This window comes from Echinops telfairi, unplaced genomic scaffold (assembly GCF_000313985.2).
Source record: "Echinops telfairi isolate 266 unplaced genomic scaffold, ASM31398v2 ScPeMD7_7467;HRSCAF=8505_0, whole genome shotgun sequence".
In the NCBI taxonomy this organism is placed as follows: Eukaryota; Metazoa; Chordata; class Mammalia; order Afrosoricida; family Tenrecidae; genus Echinops; species Echinops telfairi.
Window position 1 is genome coordinate 6,338,250 of NW_022111367.1, and position 15,822 is coordinate 6,354,071.

General features: G+C 42.5%; 1 pseudogene; it reads right to left on the reverse strand.

The window, feature by feature from the left end:
• Window positions 1-679: 679 nt before the first annotated feature.
• On the reverse strand, window positions 680-9,666 carry LOC101651573 (annotated as a pseudogene).
• Between the last annotated feature and the right edge of the window lie 6,156 nt (window positions 9,667-15,822).

Sequence of the window (15,822 nt, forward strand, 5' to 3'; positions counted from 1 at the left end):
GGTTTTTGAGTTTTATGTCTATAAATATATATTTATATTAAGGAAATGGCTCACACAATTGCAGAAGTGAATGACTGGCACTTCAAACCCCCCCAGAGGATACTCACAGGAAAGGCCTGGCATTCTGTTTCTGAAAGGTGGCAGCATTGGAAACTCTTTGGGGTGCAGTTCTACTCTGGCACACCCGGGGCTGTCAATTGTCCGCGTTGACTCAAAGACTAGTGGTTTGGCCTTTTTTGGAGCCAGTCCTCACTGCTATTCATTCTACATGGCAAGTTTGTAACAATGCTTTTTGTTTATTTAAAAATTTAAAACCCTTTGTTTATTGTCTAGAACTCAATGCCCACAATTGAAGAGCTTTTGTGTTGTCCAGCATCTAGATATGACTGGGGCACATAATAGATGTTTAATAAATATTTATAAATTGAATGAATGAATACAAGCAGTGCGGGTATTATTTTATAGTTAATCTTATGGATGTGGAAACAGGCTAAGAGAAGTTCTGTTAATCACTTTTATCAGATCTCCTTCTGAATTGGAGGGCTTAAGATCCAGCTCTCCTGCCTGATTGTTCTTGTCTTCTACACAATGATTTTCTAGACCTTCATCTCATTATTCAAAAACTCAAGTGTGGTCTCTTAGTTTCTAAAAAATGAGTTTCAATGGCTAAAGATGATATTTATATCTTCAAGCCTACAGTTCTATCCACAGCCTTGACCTTCTCTGTGACAATGTGCCTTAGGACAGGTTCTGTTTGTGACGTCCCACATCCCACATCCTTCAGCTCCCAGAGTGATGGTGACAACCAGGCAACCTCATTCCATCATTACTAGCACAGCTTTCACAGCATCTGCAGGGATGTCAATGGTTAAGGCCAGTTAGAATCTCAGCGTCATTTTCATTGCAGCAGAGCACATCTGAAAGGGTATTGACTTGAAAGGATCGAAGTCAGCAATGGCAGGATCTGTGTTAAATGTTTTCATTGCTAAGGCTTCCAAATAAATTGCTGGAGTTACTTCTAGCTGAAAGATCTTTACTTTGGCTCTGCTAATGACATTGGCTGCTTCTTTCAGGTCTCTAGTATGCAGAAGTAAATTTGCTCCAGTCATTATGATGATGACATTCTGTCCTTCATTGCTGACAATTATAGAAACAATACCTGTACTAGCATCTTTTATCTGACAAGTAATTTCTGTAGAAATGTCTTACTGTTTGAAGTTTCTATATAATTACCCAGAGAGTCTTGGCCAACCTTGTACACCATGGATGTCTTTGCTCCAAGCCTAGTAGCTTGAACATACTGGTTGGTGCCTTTCCCTCCAAGGCCAGTACACTACATATGCCTATGGGTGATTTCGCCAATTTTGCACAAATAACATGTAAAGCTGACCAAGTTGGTTTTGCAGGAGCCTACCACTATCACCACCGTGACCTCCGCCTGCCCCTTTTAAAGACAGATGTTGTTATTATGCACTAGATAATTTCTTCTTGACTTAAAAATTGGTTGTTGTGGAATATTGAAAGTTAAAATTTTTTTGTATGTTGACTTGATATCTGAAGTAAATTTTCATGGTCATAAAATAGTCTTATAGTTTATTCTCTTGAATTGTCCAAGCAAATGCTAGTTCCTATACTCTACTACTTCCCCTCAGAGTGTTTGATTTTGTAAATTAAAAGTCCTAACATGGAGCCGTGTAGTGGGTTATGTGTTGGGCTGCTAACCACAAGTTCACAGTTTGAAACCACCAGCTGCTCCATGGGCGAAAGCTGAGGCTTTCTACTCCTGTGAAGGTTTGTAGCCACAGAAACCCACAAGGCAATTCTACTCTGTCCTATTGAGTCACTATGAGTCAGAACTTGATTCAATAGCAGTGAGTTTAAATTTTCTTTGAAGGAAAGGCTTTAATTTGAAATATAATATAAATAGTAATAAATACACTGAGATTGTAATTGTAATAAAAATTGATTATGTAGATGAGAATATTTCAAAACCTTTGTAGAAAAGTTTCATTCATTCCATTTTCCACAAATCTTTAACGCCCCTTCATATTTAATATTTTACTGTAGCATTAGAATAATAGTTACTTAAGATTATTTTTCAAATAAGCCCCTTGTGGTAGTTATATAATCTGTTGTCAATTTGAGAGGATTAAGAGTGAAGCAGTGGAGTTTAACCTGTCAATCAGGTCACAGCTTGATGACCTCATTTAGAGACACTAAGGAGATAAATAGCTCCCTGGAGGCAGGATGCAGACTCACTACCTGGGCGACATTGCAGCTGACAAAGCACATGGAGCATCGTTAGTGCCTTGAGCTGGAGAAACCACTTGGAGATCCCTGCTAGCACTGAGATGCTTACAACATCACTGGATCCTCAAGACTTCCCACCCACTGGCCTGTGATCTTCCTGAATTCAGTGTCATTACATGTGTCTGAAGAGGACTTTATAGATTGGTATCGGACATATGGGTTAATATTGGATTTATGGACTTGATCTGGACTGGGCTGGGATGTTTTCTTAATGTACAATTACTCTTTATATAAAGCTCTTTCTTGTACACATATGAGTGTCTCTCTGGATTTGTTTCTCTTGTCAACCCAGACTAACACACCACTATTAATGAGAATTATGTATTAAACTTAACATTAATTTAAGAAAATTTGATTATACTCTAGGCTACAATGAGTAGGACACTAAGTGAATCTTGGATTTAAGGGAAACTTTTTTGAAATATCCTCATGTATAATGAATAAAAAATATACATTGACATCTCTTAGCTTATTTGTTATTATTTACACTATACTTTAAATTAAAACTTTCCCTTAGCTCAAATATATTTCCATGTTAATACTTTAAATTCCAATTTTAATACTTCTTTAAATACATTGCTACTATTATTTTGGAATCATCCATCAGTTGCTACAATTTAAGATCCTGAGAAAGCTTGAAGCACAGCAACTAATGATCTTTTAAAATTGTTTCAGTTTTCAAATAGGAAGTACAAACCAAAGCTATATATCTATTTTGTTGCTTTCAAAAAATATGTAATTTTTTGAATAAAGGCCTGTTATTTCTATCAGAAGATATCCCTTTGTTGGTAACATGCTTATGTTGCCTACCAGTTTGCGTTTCTAACCATCTGTGTGGATATCCAAGTTCATATGTGTTTTACAAACTGTATCCATGAAAGCCATTGGGATCAGGTAACTGCTGTTGGCCACCTGCTTGGACTTGCTAACTGACCCGTTTCTACTCCCTTTAGAAAAGTAAGCACAGAGAAACCTACCGGTAGTAGAGAAGGGATGAACAACCGAATGGCCAAATTTGTAAGTACTCCCTCCCAAATCCCTTCTCATGAGGAGATCTGACTTCTAACCAGATGAATCCCTTTCTCTTTTAGAAAAACACATGTATCTGCACACTTTGTATATAATGATATTGTTTTTACATTTAAATATAAGAAGATTGCTTTGTGTGATAAATTGAGGACCAAGCAAGAGGAACTTCTCTTCCTCTTAAGGTAGGGATCTAGCCTTCAGTTTATTCTGAGTTTTATCTTCAAGCCAGGGCATGGAAGCCCAAGCGGTGATGTTGCACATAAGGGATTAAGGGCGTTTTTCTTCTGGTCTCACCCCTGCTTGCCTCTTCATTTTCACTTTAAACGTGACATTTAAGAAGAGAATTTTCTACCAAAAAGGAAAAGCGAACCAGAGAAAACGCCAGGCTACCTTCCACCTACCTCAAAGAAAAAGCCCTTCACAGCTCCCTTCGGGATCACCCTGGCGGAGTGGTTACATATTGGGCTGCTAAGCACAAGGTAAGCACTTTGAAACCACCAGTCCTGACCCCCGGCGCTGCGAGTCTAAGAAATTCGGTGGCCCCAGTGCCTGTGCTCGCTACCAGAAATCCTACCGATAAACCCACCTCCAGGAAGGGGCTGTTCCTTTATAATAAACAGAAGTTCTGGGGGTGGGGGGGAAGAAACCACCAGTCACTGCATGGGAGAAAGATGCAGCCTTCTCCACTCATAAAGATGTAGTCTTAGAAAGCCACAAGGCCAGTTCTATTTTGTCCTGTAGGGTCGCTATGAACTAGAACCAACTCTATGGTAGTGAGTTGTTTTGTTTTGTTTTGTTTTGCTTGTCTGCCTCCCCGCATAGCACATAGCACAAACATGTACGCTCTGTTGAATAACCAACCCCAAACTTTCCAAACCCACAGCCAGCAAGTCAGCCCTGTCTCAGGGACCCTATTTGGTGCTGGGCAGCCATTTATATGATTCTTCCAGCAGTCATCTCTGAAACTGCCACCAAGTGACCTTTTCCTGATAGGTCTGGGTATGATCAGGTGGGAGTAGATACTGATAAGATTCAGTTATGAGTGCTTGTTATTCGGCTTCATTGTGCTTGTTAATAGGATTCATCATGATTGACACAGTGTGGTAGTTACATAATCTGGTGTTAAGTTGAGAGGATTATGAGTGAAGGGGTGGAGTCTGGCCTGTCAAGCAAGATATAACCAAAACAAAACACATTAGTCGTTCTCTCTCTTACAGACCAGAATGGAAGCCATGTTGAGCTTTGTTACATTCTAAGACATGGTAATTGTCTTTTGGGAAACATTCCATAAGAGAAATGTCATCAAGTATTTTATGCCACCCCCCAAAAAAAACCCTTGCATGTTATTTATTAATAAATATATATATTTAAATAAATAATGAATACTAAAGTCTGTTCAACTATGTGCCTGACAGAAAAGACATTGAAGAGCAAAGGTAGAAAATTCCCTAGAGAGCAATATAGTGTATTAAAGGAATGAGAATAAATATAAGGGATTGAGAAACAGGCATTACTTTAAATTTATCAATACAAGTTAAGCATTTCCCCCCTATCATATAAAAAGAATGAGTATTTTTAAATGCGGAGGAAGGGGGTGTAACATTTTGCCCCACTAAAGGTATTGATTATATATACAACTAATTGCAATCATTCAGGAAATAAAACAGATTTTGTATTTTTCCTTTCAAGTGAAAGCATATTTTTCAGGGGGTTCATTTTATAATCTGAAGCGGAGGGAGAAACACAGCACAGTTACTCTGTGGAGTCTATGTGAATGCAGCCATGAAGCCATGGCCACTCTTTTATTCTTAAAAACAGAATGATCTGTGGAAACTATAAGAATTAGGAAAAATTTTATCTACTTAAAAATCCAAATTTGAAAGGTTTTTGTCAATATTTCTGTCAATAGAATTCCTCTTAGAAATAAACTTACTGATTCTCAAGACAGAACTAAATAAACTGATATATCCAGGAGGCACTGCATTGTGTGTTGAAGGGTCAAGTTCTAAGGAATCACATGTAGTATCTGGACAAGTCACAGGATTCAACAAGTTTTACTTTTCTTTTCCTTCCCTTGACCCACACTGTTCTATTTTTCTTCACTTAGTTTAGGAAGGTCTGGGCATGCAAGGCATAGATAATGTCCTGAAAACATAGTTTCTCATATAAATAATTGCTTTAGCAATTCAGAGATTTTTTGACAGGAATGCACAGAAAAGAAAAGAAAATGTTTAGTTCCAAGTTAATACTGCATGTGCATTTTAATGACCTGGCACAGTCAAACAATACCATGATATGTTTTAAAATGGAATTTGATCTTCTATGCTGTTTGTTCTTTGAGCTCACACCTTTTCCGAGTTGTACTATGTTCCCTTTTTAAAAAAAATTATTATTAAATACTTTTATTGGGGACTCTTACATCTATTACAATCCATACATTCATCCGTGTCAAGCACATGTGTACATATGCTGCCATCATCATTTTCAAAGCATTCTCTTCCAACTTGAGCCCCTGATTTCAGCTCCCCATTTCTTCCCCCCCGCCCACCCTCCCTCACGAAAACTTGATAAGTTATAGCTTATTATTTTCATATCTTAACATCATCCTCTATCGCTCTTCCCCCACTTTTCTGTTTTTGATCCCCCTGAGAAGGGGTTATATGTTGATCCTTGAGATCAATTCCTCCATACTCCCCCACCGTCCCCTAATCCTGGTATCTCTACTCTCCTTGTAGGCCCTGAGGCATTTATCTATCCTGGGTTCCCTATGCTGCGGGCCCCTATCTGCAGCAGTGTGCATGTTCTGGTCTAATCCGATTTGTAACGCAGAACTGAGGTCATGATAGTGGGTATGTTCCCCTTCACAATCCATTTTCATATCTTGTGAAATCTATTCGGCATCTGCTTTTATTCAATTATGATTTTTTTAAATTTTACATTTAACTTTAATTTTATTTTTAAAATCATTTTATTAGATATGATCCAGACATCATACAGTTCAATGATTCAGTCACATCAAGAAGTGTTGTGCAGTTGCTGCCACAATCAGCTTCAAAGAGTTTCTCCCTTTTTGGACTGCTGTTACCAGTTCCCCAATACCCAACCACTGCCCCTGCCCTACCCCATAGGGACTTCATCTAGATTCATCCACGCTGAGTTTCTTATGTCAAGAAGCATAGAACAATGCAGAACAGGGAGTCAAAAAGGCTACCAACAATACTAGAATGTGACAGAGATAAATTCCAGTTTGAAAGAAAATAGAAGATATGAAATATGAGAGCAAACTCAAAATGTGTCAAAAAAGGAGATAAAATGATAGGGTTTTAACCATTCAAGTCAGATTTTTAATTCTAATCTATTAGAACTGTCTCTATAATACTCTCTGTCTGATAACCAGGCTATTCCCATCCTTCAAATATGGCTGGAGGGAAGTCATCGGAGGCTTGTGCTATGTGTAAATCCTGCAGACGTATTCTGGGCTTCCACAGTCATCCAGAGCCTTCTGTAAATGAGAATTTCACAATTTAAGCTCCAATGCCAGTCCCTCCTTCGCATTTGGATTATATTATTTATAGTCCTTGGATCATGCAGTCTGGTGTGCTGCTTCCATGTGGGCTTAGTTGACATCTCACTTAGATAATCACTCCTTTGAAAATAAGCCTTTTAGGACCACAGTCGGTATTTTTTTTCTAATAGCCAAGAACCATCTAGTTTCTTTAAACTTTTCTGTAGCACCCATATCTTCCAGGTTTCCTTCATGAGGGTGCATATCGAGTAGGGCCATATTGTAAGAACTAAATGTTCTTAGACTGGAGCTGGGGTTAAACGAGAGCCCAAATCCATTCAATCATAATTTTCAGGCAAGATCCTATCTCTTTGGTTCCTTTGGTTAAACTTCATTTTGCCTACTTATGAACTTCACCAAGGCGTGCTGAAAGTTACTATATTCATTTCTGGAATTCTCTTGGGCCCCTTATTAAGAAAAGTGCCCCCAAATATAAGCAGAGCTTATATCTGGGCTCTGCCAGATTCTTGGAGGAGAGCTCCTGTATAAATGTACCGCCTGCAGCTGCCTTCTGTTCTCACCATGGCCGACTTCTCCAGGATTCCACAGAGGAGTGAAATGTGGGAAAGGAACACTGCATTTGTAGAAACCCCAGACTACTTGTTTACTTAAAAACACGCTGCTTTGTCCATTAACAGAAAAATTGCATCCCTCCTCAGAGTTTTCTATTTCAGCAGCCTTTCCACCTCACATCCCTGACGATTAATAACATTTCCATTGCTCTTTTTAAAAGGTAATTTTATTGTGGTAAAACTTAGATAACAAAAGTTAGCCATTTTAACCACACCACTGAACATTTCAGTGCCATTAATTACTGTCACTAGGTTGTCCTGTCATCACCACTAACTATTTCCAAAATTTTTACATCATTCCAAACAAAACCTCAGTACCCCTTCAGCAATAACCCCTCTTCTAACCCTCTGGGCCCTGGGCCCCAATAGTATACTTTAGTCTCTATATGTTTGTCTAGTCTAGGTACTTCATAGAAGAGAAATGATACAGTATCTGTCTTTTTTGTCTGCTAAATTTCACTCACCAGATTGTTTCCGAGGTTCATTCATGTTGTGGCTCGTGTCAGGATATATCCCATTTTGTTTATTCTTACATCTTCGGGCAGACACTTGGGCTGCTTTCGCCTTTTGGATAGCATGCATAATGCTACAATGAACATTGCTTTATGTGTATGTCTCAAACCTCACTTTCACAGCCCTTAGATATATATGGAGGGATGGAATTGCTGGGTCACATGATAATGCTATATTTTATTATGAGCAATTACCAAATAGTTTTCCACAGATTACTATTTTAGAATCTCACCAACAGTGTAAGAAGGCTATAATTGCCCCTCATCTATAGCCACACTTGTTAGTTGGCATGGTTCTGATAAGGTCCATCTTCACTGCTGTGATACCACTCTTTCAAATAAAACTATCAATCTTTAGAGATTGTGGTAGTTACATAATCTGGTGTCAATTTGAGGATTAAGAGTGTAGGGGGTGGAGTCTAGGCTGGCAATCAGGATATAGCCAATGAGATCTCTGTGTGGGCCTGGCCTTCCCCTAAGGATTCTGGGAATTCCTGAATTTTCCTCTTTGGAGGTGGGAAATCGCTCTCTCTCTCTCTGCTCACTCCCTGGGAAACATTACAGCTGACAAGACACATGGAACTATGCTAGTGCCCTGAGCTGGAGAAGCTACATGGACCTACCCTGAGGCAACCACACCTCTGGAGCTGGAGAAGCCATGAGATGCTTACAACACCACTGGATCCAAAGACTTTCTACCTACTGGCCTGTGATCGTCTTGCGCTCGGCGTCATTGCATGTGTTTGTGAGTCTGAAGAGGACTTTATATATTGGTATCAGACATATGGGCTAATGTTGGAATTATGGGCTTGGACTGGACTGGCTTGGGATGCTTTCTTTCTTTTTTTTTAATGCGCTTCATTTGTAATTTGCTGTTTTCTTTCCTCCCTGTTCACCTCCTTGTTGCTGAGCCAATAATGGATCTCCTTCTGAACAAGGTCACTTAGTAAGCATACCTGGGCAGAATGTGCCTTGTGTCATAAATTCCCTGCTCATTGGACCCCTAATAGTGCAGTCTTCTCAGCCTTGAGGAGAAAGCTTAGTTAGAAAAGGGCTTCCTATAGTTTTAAATCCTTCCCAAGTAAATAACACCCTGTGTGTATAAATCAATTTTGCAACAGACCTTAAATTGAATAGTTAGGATAGAATAGTAGGAAAATGAAATTAGAGGCTAATTATAATACTAGCTTTGATGGTTATGATCTTTTATTAATAAGGGCTGGGAAGAAAGGTCTGGAAACCTACTTCTGAAAATCGATCAGTGAAAATCCTGTGGATTAAACAAGGTCAAGTTCAATCTGTAATCAGTGCAGGGACGGTGCAGAACCAGACAGCATTTCGTGGTGTTGTACATGGGGTTGCCCTGTGTCCTGGGCCAACTCAGCATCAGTTGACAAGCAAAATTATCCAAATCAATGGTCTTTTTTCTTAGTCCTTCTTATCCTTAAACTCTACATAGCACCTGACTTTAGTAATTACCTCTCCTTCTTAAAATGTCCTATTTTGCCTTGGGGATATAAGGATATCACAATGTTTACTCCTTTCTGAACATTTTGCATAAACATCATCATCTGCTACCAATGTTACCTCCTTCCAGCTGGTACTCTGCTATGCCCAGGGTCTCAATCATCCACTCATTATCCCAGCTCTCCTGGATACTTCTGGGGTTTTGTGACATCACACCTCCAGCAGCTGTGTTTGGCTATCCACTCATCAAATGTTGATGTCCAATTTTAGAGTCTTTCAGCCTGATGCCGAATAATGTTCTAGTTTATCTCGCCATGCTCCTGGATGGCCAGGATCTTTCCGGCCAGGTCCGCGCACAGCGTGGGCTGAGGTGAGGTGAGGCGGAGATCTGGCAGGAGGCTCAAGGACCCCGTTTATTGCTAACCAAGGGTTATCTCTACTTCCTGGGATGCTTTCTCAATATACAATTACCCTTTATATAAAACTCTCTCTTATACACATATCAGTGTCCATGAATTTGTTTCTATCGTCAACCCAGACTAACACAGATGTTTTAGGTTTACAGGAAAAAAAGTACCAAAATATAGAAAATGTCCATGTACCTGCTGCATGCCACCTGTTTCTCTTATTATTAATGTGTTGCATTTCTGGAGCACATTGGTTACCACTGATGAATGGGTAACATTTTTACTACATAAATCCTCAGATTTCAGTGAGCTGCATTGTGTTGTATTTTGCCCATATTTTAATGCCCCATCAAGTGCGAGGACTGTCCCCAGTTGCCAAAAGAAATTTACCCACAAATTGCTGAGGGACTAGAAAGGCTAGGAAAATTATTTTAAAGGTATTTCTGGGACTAGTTGAGTGTAGGGAACTTTGATCATTATTTTGCTTCAGGAAGGTCATGGCTTTAACATCTTATCGTTTTGATAATATATGCCGGATTATTTGCTTCAGTTGTGATTCCTTCTGTGGCGAGAGACAGATAACTCAACCCAAAGTGGCTCAAACAAAAGAAACTGCATTAGCTAGATTTATTGAAAAAGCACCACCTACCTATCAGTATGTCCTTCTTTTGTGGTTTTTGTGTTGCTATGAGGCTAGAAGCCAAACCACTGGTGCTTCAATAGCAGGGTCACCCACAGTGAACAGGTTTCTGCAGAGCTTCCACATTAAGACTAGAAAGAAAGGCCTGGTGACTGACTTTAGCTGACTAGCCAAATGGCTTAGGCTGGGTTCTCTAGGAAAGCAAAATCAGTGACACTAATGTATGTCTAGATATACTCCTGCTATCAGTCCATTCTGACTCACAGCCTCCCTGCAGGACAGGGAGAACTGCCCCCTGGGTTTCTGAGACTGTGACTCTTTCATGGAGTGGAAAGCTTCTTCTTTGTCCCACGGAGGGGCTGGTGGGTTCCGACTGCTGACCTTGTGGCTGGCAGCCCATAACCCACTACACCACCAGGGCTCCTCCAATATTCCCTTGACTTTCACCTAAAGTTCGATCAGTCAGAGGTAGACCACAGTTGCTGAGACATGGGGAATCTCTGGGATAAACGCAAGACACAGGGATGGAGATGACCATTGATGGCTCCCATTTAGGGAGGCGCAGAGTTCATCCTACAGTTACGCCTCGGGATCCTCCGGAGGGCATCTCCAGAAGCAGACCACCGAGGATGTCAGCAGGAAAATCCTCTCAGATTATTCTCCTGTGTTAGAGCTTACATTCTGAGCACCCCAGTTTGAAAAAGGAGATGGATGGCAGTGACAGCCCAAAATCCATTTGCAGTGTCCCCAAGCAGATTGAGCCTTCAATGAATGCTTTCTGATTATTAACCAAGGGTGGAGATAAGCTTGCCCTCAGGCAAAATGCCTTGGAGAGTGTGTTGCCGCCACCATTCTCTGGTCAACCCAGGGAGGGGCAGCCTCTTCCCAACTTGCCTAGATTTCTCCTTGATGGAGGACACTGTGCTGGGCCAGTAGAGACGGTTCAATAGTCATGAGTCATGCCCCATCAGTCTTGCCCTGACTGCCTTGGTCAGAAGGCCAGGGACCAATCTTGTAAGTCCTTCTTTTTACTTAATGATGTATGTGTCCCAATCATAGTCCCGTACTTCCTTCTGTAGATTCACCTGTAATTGTGATGTGGAGATCTGCCACCAATCATGCTTTTGTGAGTTTCCTTTGCCCACCCATGCCCCCTTTTTAGCTTGGTATCTCAACAAAATCTTGGAGGCCATTTTAACCTCATCTCAGTGGCTTCCTTCATCCAGATGATGTGTCTCTATCTCTGTATTGTCTTGGTCTCTTTTAAGACTTAACAAATATTCTCCTTAAATTATATTTGAGATTGGGTCTCTTTTATCAAAACCCTTTTATTGGAAGTTAATACAGATATCATATCATTCCACAGTTCAATCACATCAAGCAGAATTGTACAATTGCTACCACAATCAGTTTCCAAACATACTTTTTTCTTCTGAACTCCTTGACATCAGCTTTCTTTCTCCTACCCTGTTTTGCTTTATAAAGTGCAATTCCATAGCTATGGATTCTCAACCTCAAAGCATAAAATTTCCAGTCCTTTTTTCTAACCTAGGTCAAGAAAGTAGCAATGTTAGGCTTAATTAAAAGCAACAAGTATTTATACAGCTGTCTCTGGGTTCATGGTTTATAAAAGGATTCAGCTTAGAATCTTGCTGCCTTAAACCCTTGATGAATTTCATACAACACCATTCCCACTCCACATGGCACAGTGCCTGGCCAGCTAGCGCAGGAGCAGGCCAAGCCCCTTGCATCCTGATGCTACCTGTCATCAGGCTCCCTTGCAAATACTATATGGATCAGTAGGACCCGGAGATTCACAACCTCACCTTCTTCCGCTTGGGAGACATGAGGCCTTAAAGGCTGCCCCCGAAAGTGGCCAAATATTCCCTTCCACTGAGGTGTGGGGAGCAAGGAGAGCAGACACTGTCTCATTGTGTGTGTGTGTGTGTGTATGTCTTCACACTTATTCACAGATGAGTGTTTTACACTCCATTTTAAGAGGTAGCATATGAGGAAGAACCAATGGTACTAAAGGAAGAAGTTAAAGCTGCACTTAAAGCATTACCAAAAACAAGGCTCCAGAAATTGATGGAATATCAATCAAAATGTTTCAACAAACTGATGATACACTGGAAGCACTCACTAGTCTATGCCAGGAAATTTGGAAGACAGCTACTTGGCTAACTCTGGAAGAGATCCATATTTGTACCCGTTCCAAAGAAAGGTGACCCAACAGAATGCTCACATTTTAGAACAATATCACTAATATCACATGCAGGTAAAATTTTGCTGAAGAGCTCCAACAATGGTTGCAGCAGTACTTTGGCAGGAAGTTTCCAGAGGTTCAAACAAGATTCAGATGAGGATCTGGAACAAGGTGTATCATTGCTGATGTCAGACGGATCTTGGCTGAAAGCAGAGACTACCAGAAGGATGCTTACTTGTATTTGATTGACCACATAACAACATGTGATCGTGTGCGTCATAACAAACTATGAATAGCCTTGAGGATAACAATTTAAGAGCATTTCCTTTTGTGGAACATTTCATTCATGTGGACCTTGTACATGGATCAAGAAGCAGCTTAAAATCAGGAAAGATGTGAGTCAGTGTTGTAGCCTCTCATGTTATTTATTCAATGTGTACGCTGAACAAAATAATCAGATAAACTGGATTATATGAAGAAGAATATGGTAGCAAGATTGAAGGAAGTGTTGTGAACAATCTGCAATATGCAGATGACACAAACCTGCTTGGTGAAAGTGAGTGAAAGTGAGGAGGACTTAAAGCACTTGCTGACGAAGATGAAGGATCGCAGCTTTCAGTCTGGACTACAAATCAATGTAAAGGAAATCTGAATCCTGCCAACTGGACCAATAGGTAGCATCATGATAAAGGGAGAAAAGATTAAAGTTGGCAAGGATTTCATCTTGCTTGGATCTACAATCAAAGCTCAAGGAAGCAGCGCTCAAGAAATGAAAAATAAAAAAAGAAATCAAAAGATGCATCGTTTGGGGCCAATCTGCTGCCTGAGAGCTCATTAGTGTTGAAGAACAAGTGTTGGAGGCCTAAGAGGAGCCTGACACGAGCTATGGTATTTTCGATTACCTCATACACCAGTGAAGTGAGACCTTGAATAAAGAAGGCTGAAGAAGAATGGATGCATTTGAATGATGGTGCCGGAGCAGACTACTGAAAGGGCCATGAACTGTCAAAAGAACACAAAAATCTGTCCTGGAAGAAGTACAGCCAGAATGCTTTTTAGAAGCAAGGAAGGCAAGCCTTGCCTTATGGACTTTGGAGAGAATGGTCCCTGGGGAAAGACATTGCTTGGTAAAGTGGAGTCGTAGCGGTGAGGGAGGAGAGTGGGGGAAGACCCTGGAGAAAGATGGGTTCACACAGTGGCTGCAACAAGGGGCTCAAACGGAAGAACAATTGTGAGGATGGCACAGGACCGGGCATTGTTTCCTTCTGGTGTACACAGAGTCGCCATGTGTTGGAACCAACTGCGTGGCACCTAGTACCAACACACTGTGTGGTGTAAATGGCCCTTGGATAGCGCCCTTCAAAGCAGATTGGAGGCGGGGGTATCTGTGCTGATGCAAGACTCACACAAGAGGCTCTGTCGCTGTCAAAGCCCCAGAGGAGGAAGGAGCAGGTGAATCGTCCGGGTGCTTTTAAAATGCGCACGAGCAGCCATTCCGGCCCCCGTGGGTCTCCACGAGCTGGTTCGGGCTGGCAGCAAATGCCAGGGTCGCCGCAGGTCGCCGCAGGCCGGGCGTGGTGCCTGCCACCCGCCAGGAGAACCCCAGAAGCTCAGGGTCTAGGGCTGGGAAAAGTGACCGAACCGGCGACCTGGAGCTCCCCGCCTCCCCCGACGCGGCGCTCCCGGCCGGCGGAGCCGCTGGTGGAGGCTGTGGGCAGCCCGCGCCCCGAGCAGCGGCCACCAGCGGGGCAGCAGGAGTGGGGTGGGGGTCGCTCCGGGCGCCCCTGGCAGCCCGCGCGACCCGGCCGAGTGGCTACAGCCCCCGCTTGGCGGGATCCGGGCGAGAGGAGGGGACAGTGAGGGTCGGACCCGCGGCGCAGCGACACCTGCGCGTTCCCCCGAGGCGGAAGCCGGGCGAGGCGCCCCGGCCCCCGGCCCCCGGAGCGGGCCTTCCCGGCCGCCTCAAGGTGAGTCTGCCCCGGTCAGGAGCCCTTCTGCACGGGGTTCAGCGGGCTCAGCCCCCAGTCAGGGCCTTGGCACCTGGGCGGGGAACTAGGGTCCACTTGACGGCGGAACAGAGAGGTGGCGGATGGGACGGCCTGGCCAAAACCTTCTTTGGGGGGAAACAAAACTCAGACCACCTGCCTGGAGAACTGCCCCTCTGCACCGATCCGGCCGCTTCCTGCTCGGACTGAAAGCCATTGCCACGCGTCCCTCTAGGGATCGAAGAAAACGCACCCATCTCCCCATTCCACAGGACCACCTCTTTCCCCAGAGCCTTGTGCACTTCTTCTATGGCCTCTACCGCTATTGACAGAACCAGCAGCATTTAGTTACAGTCCACTGAGACGCATGAATCACAATTATTTTTGCATAAATCCAGTTCCTCACAGAGCTCTGGGGTCTTGTATACTCAACCTAAATTCTCATAATGTAGAGTTTTTGGGGGGTGGAGGGGTAGGGGGGTGTTGGGCTCTCCCATATCGGAGTGCTCAGACAAACACCCAACTACTGCTAAGTCATATCAGCTCATATTTGTAGGGCACAGATTGCAGGTAAGGGACCAAACTGTTTTAGTCAATTTAGCTTGCCGGGAAAGCAGCTGCCTCCCAGACTGAGTGGAATATGTAAAACATGGAGTGGGGGGGGGGGGGCGAGGTTCTACATCTGACCTTGCCAGTAACTAGCCAATTCAGTTTAAGGTCACAAATATCTTTGAGACCATCTAGCTTCCAAGACCTAGAGTGTTGCTTCGTTCATTCATTCTCAAAGTCTAGCACATACAGTACTACTTACCCGCTCCAAATCAATGCTGACGCATGGTGGGGTGTGTGCATGTATGTGTGTGCGTGTGTCTGTATGCACCGGTAGAATGCTCCATAGGCGTTTTACTGGCATTTTTCATAAGTAGATTGCTGCGTTATTCTTTTGCGGAACCCCAAGTGAACTCCAACGTCGAAGCTTTCTGTTAGTCTACGAGCACATTTATACCCCACAGACCTGTGTGTCCAACCAAGTGTCTTGCACAGGATGTGCAGCACAGGTGGTGAGGAGAGCTTTGGGCACTTCTCATAAACTGCTACTTTTTGATCTAGGAACAAAGGTTTGGGGAAA